This window comes from Peromyscus leucopus, chromosome 23, assembly GCF_004664715.2.
Source record: "Peromyscus leucopus breed LL Stock chromosome 23, UCI_PerLeu_2.1, whole genome shotgun sequence".
In the NCBI taxonomy this organism is placed as follows: domain Eukaryota; kingdom Metazoa; phylum Chordata; class Mammalia; order Rodentia; family Cricetidae; genus Peromyscus; species Peromyscus leucopus.
In genome coordinates, this window is record NC_051082.1 from 44,188,834 (window position 1) to 44,194,108 (window position 5,275).

Sequence of the window (5,275 nt, forward strand, 5' to 3'; positions counted from 1 at the left end):
CGGGAAAGCTCGGAAGCACTCGGCTCCAGCCGGCGAACGCGCCTCGGAGGGCCGCGGGGCGGGGCGGGGCGTCCGCCATCTTGGCACGCTAATGCGTCCCGGGCGTGACCAAGTGTAGGGCGGTGTCTGGTTCTGCGGGTTACCAGTTCGGGTCTCTGGTTCGGGTCTCCACTCTTGCCAGTGCCACGGGGAGATTCTTGACACCCCTTGTTTTGTGATAACTACAATATGCTATGGCATAAGGCCCCTCTAGAAAATTGTATACAGCTTGTGCTACCATGAGATCCTGTCTCCAATACCCCCTCCCCGCGCGCCCCCGGGGATGTAGCCCAGTTAGAATTCCTGCCAGCATGTGCAGCCTGGGGTTCTGACCCAAGCCCATCACAAACCTGCCCTAGTGGCACACCTGTAGTTCCAGCCCTTGGGAGGTGGATGCAGGTGGATCCTGAAGGGTGATCGACCTCAAGTACATGTGGAGTTCAAGACCCAGCCTGGGCTACACGTCTCAAAGTCGGGGCTGGATATGTCGCTCAGTTGGTAGAGTGCTTCCCTAGCTTGTTTGAAACCCTAGGTTTGATCGCCCACCACAGCGTGAAACAGATGTGATAGTAGTGCACACCAGGAATCCCCCAGCTCTGGTTAGGAGGTAGCAGAAGGATCCGAAGTTTATCCAAGGCCAACCTGAGCTACGGTGAGACTTATGTCTTAAAGTGGAGGTGGGGCACTCAATAAACATAAAACTATAAGGAAGAAAAAAATCCACGTACCATATCGTTAAAATAAAATAATAAACATGAAGATAAAGGGCAGGTTGCTGATATAACGGGGTAAGAATATAATTCATTCACAAATGAGGTGGCCTGTTAGAAGCATTAAAGAAACTTTTGGTGTATGTATGTGGTGTGTGTGTGTGTGTGTGTGTGTGTGTGTGTGTGTGTGTGTGTGTGTGTTTTCATGTGTGGACATGTGGAGTGGGCATACTTGTGTGTGCACATGTGTATAGAGGACCAAGGTTGACATCAAATGTATTTGTCAATTGCTCTCCGCCTTATACATTGAAGCAGGATCTCTCGATGAACCCAAAACTCTCCAATTCCGGTTAGTCCAGCCAACCAGCTTGCCCTGGAGATCCCATCTTTACCACCTGTGCGCTGGAATTATAGATGAGTCATCATGCCCTCCCGTTGTACAAACTGGTTCTGGATTGGAACTCCGGTCCTCACACGCTCTGTTCTTCACACTTAACATGGTAAGTGCCCTACACACTGAGCCTAAGAGCACAAACTGCTCCTGCAGATGACTGGTCCCAGCACCTACATCACATAGCTTACAGCCATCTGTAATTTCAGCTCCAGGGTGATCTCCAGAAGACCTTTGACCTCCTCAGACACCTGCATTCACGTGTGTGTGTGTGTGTCTGTGGCACGTGAGCACATACACGTAATTTAAAATAAATCCTTTTTTTTTTTTTTTTTTTTTTTTAAAGAAAAGAAAACCAGACCAGGGAGTCCCACCATCCTAATATCCTAACACTAGAAAGTAAAGAACAAAGGAAAAACAAATAAGGAAAGCATTTATGGAATTACTCCAAGGGAATTTCCCAGACCTGGAGGATAAGCCATTCACAGATGGAAAGTGCCCACAGGGAAGGAAAGTTGATCCACGGCGCCATACATACTTGTAAAACTTCAGAGCAGTGTGGACAGATAAGATCCTTCTGGCTTCCCAAAAGAAAGCAAAGTCTTAGGGAGCAGGAAATTAGAATGGCTTTGGGTTTCTCAGCAGTTACACTTGAGGGACAATGCCTTTAGAATTCCTCAGGAAGGCCAGCAAGATGCCTCAGCAGGTAAAGGTGCTTGCTGTCTATTTTTTTCTTTTTTTTTTTCCGGAGCTGAGGATCGAACCCAGGGCCTTGCGCTTAGCCAGGCAAGCGCTCTACCACTGAGCTAATTCCCCAGCCCTGCCTGCTGTCTAATGATGCAAGTTTGGTGGCCTGAGTTCCATCCCTGGAACTCAAGTAAAGGTGGAGGGAGAGACTGACTCCACACAGTCATCCTCTGACACACACACACACACACACACACACACACACACACACTGTGGCACATGCATACACATATAGACATACTCACAAAATAAAATGTAAAACAATATTTTTGTTTCATTTTGCTTTGAGATAGGATTTCTCTGTGTTGCCTGGCTGTCCTAGAACTTGCTCTATAGACCTGGCCTCGAACTCACAGAGATCCGCCTGTCTGTGCCTCCTGAGTGCTGGGATTAAAGGTGTGCACCTCCACTGCCCAGTATGAAATAATTTTTTTTTTTTTTTTTTTTTTTTTGGTTTTTCGTGACAGGGTTTCTCTGTGTAGCTTTGCGTCTTTCCTGGAACTCACTTGGTAGCCCAGGCTGGCCTCCAACTCACAGAGATCTGCCTGGCTCTGCCTCCCAAGTGCTAGGATTAAAGGCATGCGCCACCAACACCCGGCCTATAATGAACACATTTTTTAAAGAACAATTCTTAGGCTGAATGTGGTGGTTCACACTTTTAATCCCAGCACTTGGGAGGCAGAGACAGGCAAATCTCTGTGAGTTTCAGGCTAGCCTGGTCTACATAGTGAGACCTTGTCTCAAAAAAACAAATGAAAATAAATTAATAAATAAAAACTCTTTAAGAAAATTATGTTTAAGCTAGGATCCTCCTTATGGCCAGTTTATTGATCAAGTGGTTAGGTAAAATAAGAAAGCCTTCTGACAAGTTAGTCCTCAAAGAAGTTTTACCTCCCACATACCATGTTTAAGGAAGCTTCTGGAACATATGCTCTTCTAGGAGAAGGAAATGTACCAAAAAAAAAAGATTACGAAAGACAGAAACTTGAGCTCCGGCAGAGCAGAAGGGAGCCCACACTGGGTGCAGGGAAACTTCGCCTTTAACCCACACAAGGTCTGTGTCCATGGCCACTTCCTTCAAATGAGCAAGCCCACACTTTTGTTAACCAGCTGGGTTCCAATGACAGGCTGTGGATGTGACAATGATGTTCAGGATGAGACAGTAAGGAATGGTCTTCTCAGTACTGTTCCCACCCCTAAAGTCTTATCATAAAACAGCTGGGACAGCTGTTGAGATGGCTGTTCATGGGAAGAAATACTTACTCCCAAGCCTGGTGACCTGCATTGGATCCCCAGAGCTGGACACTGAAAGAGGAGACCCAATTCCTTTAAGTTGTCCTCTGACTTCTGCCTGCACGCTGTGGCATGTATACAGTGCGCGTGTGCATGCGCGCGCGCGCACACACACACACACACACACACACACACACAAATATAATTTTTAAAAATTAGTGCCGTGTGGTGGCACATGCCTTTAGTTCCAGCACTTTAGAGGCAGAGGTACACCTGTGAATTTGAGTCCAGCCTGGTTTACATGTGGAGTTGCAAGCTAGCCAGGGCCACATAGTGAGACCCTATCTGAAAAATAGACAAAACAAAAAACAAACAAATAAAAACTTAGTGTTTTGTTTGTTGTTATTTGAGACAGGGTTTCATTGTGTATCACTGACTGTTCTGGAACTCACATACATACACTTTTTTGTTTCTTTTTTTTTTTTTTTTTTTTTTTTCCAGATAGGATTTCTCTGGGTAGCTTTGGCACCTTTCCTGGAACTCACTCTGTAGACCAGGCTGGCCTCGAACTCACAGAGATCCACCTGGCCCTGCCTCCCGAGGGCTGGGATTAAAGGTGTGCACCACCTCCCCCAGCCTTGTTTTGGTCATCCCCTCCCTCACAGGGACCAATGATCACCAGCTGCCCAGTTACCAAGAAATTATGCTTCCGAAATCTCTTGTTGATTCCGCACGCAGAGCAATCAAGTTGACCTTCGTGTGCCACTCATGACAGAAGCCCTTTTTTGTTTTGGTTTTTGGAGACAGGATCTCACTATGTAGCCTTGGGTAGTCTGAAATTTGCCATATAGACCAGGCTGGCACTGAACTCATAGAGATCTGCTGGCCTCTGTCTCCTGAGTGCTGGGATTTAAGGTACATGCCACCACACCCATATCATCACATGTAAGTTTTTTTTTTTTTTTTTTTTTTTTTTTTTTTAGAAGAATCATTAAAATAAAGGCTTATACTTCTGGAAAGGTGGTTTGGAGGTGAAGAGCAGGTACTGTTTTTACAAGGGACTAGAGTTTGAGTCCCAGCACCCACTTCAAGTGGCTCACAACCACCTCTAGTTAGGGTCTGATGCCCTCTTCTGGACTCCATGGGTACCAGCAAAGACATGGGCACACACAAACATAAGGAAAAATGAAAGAAATGTTTGGTTTTTTTTTTTTGTTTGTTTTTTTTATTTTCGAGACAGTTCTGTGTAGTTGCGCTTTCTAGAATCACTGGTAGAGTGCTGAATCAAGAATGCCTCTGCTGAGTATGATTAAAGGAGTGCCCAATGTGCTTTTAAAAGAATTTATAATAATTAAAGGAGTGCCTGTCGTTAATGTGAATAGTGATGTAACAGTGTTCTCCCAGAATTCAGTTCCTACCCAGGTTCCTTTGGGACAGGTGGGTCTCTCTGGTCTGTTTCACTATGACCCCCCCTTTTTCCAATTAGCTAATTAATCACTTTATTTATTTATTTATTTATTTATTTTACATACATGCATATCCATAATCCATGGAGATCAAAGCACTACTTTCTAGAGTTACGGGGTTTTTTTGTTTTTCTTTAGGTTTTATTTTTTTTGTTTTGTTTTGTAGACAGTGTCTATGTAACCCTGGCTGTCCTGGAACTCAACATGTAAAGCAGACTGGCCTTGAACTCAGAGATACTCCTACCTTGGCTTCCTGAGTGTTAGCATAAAAGGTATGGACCACCACTCCTGGCCTCTGAAGCTAGCTCTTGCCTTCCACCTTGTTCAGACGGAGTTTTCTGTAGCATTGAGCTTCCAGGTGATTCTCCAGGGTCCCCCTCACATTGTGCTGTAGGAGTGCTGACATTATAGACCTTTCTACAGCATCTGGCTTTTATGTGGGCTGTGGGAATCAAACTCAGGTCACCAGGCTTGAGAAACAAGCACTTTATGCTGAGTGATCTCCTAGGCCTACAACTTTAATTCTAAAAAATATGTATTTATTTCGTGTGTGTGTGTGTGTGTGTGTGTGTGTGTGTGTGTGTGTGCTATATGCATGCAGGAGACCAAGGAGGTTAGAAGACGGCGTGTGGAAGCAGGACTGGAGAGATGGCACTGACTGTTTAGAGCACATGCAGTGGACTATTCCT

General features: G+C 45.3%; 1 non-coding gene across 1 annotated transcript; it reads right to left on the reverse strand.

Moving 5' to 3' along the window:
• Window positions 1–3,775: 3,775 nt before the first annotated feature.
• Window positions 3,776–3,906, reverse strand: LOC114707588. The gene has a single exon (XR_003736675.1). It is a non-coding gene; the product is annotated as a U11 spliceosomal RNA (small nuclear RNA).
• Window positions 3,907–5,275: the final 1,369 nt, after the last annotated feature.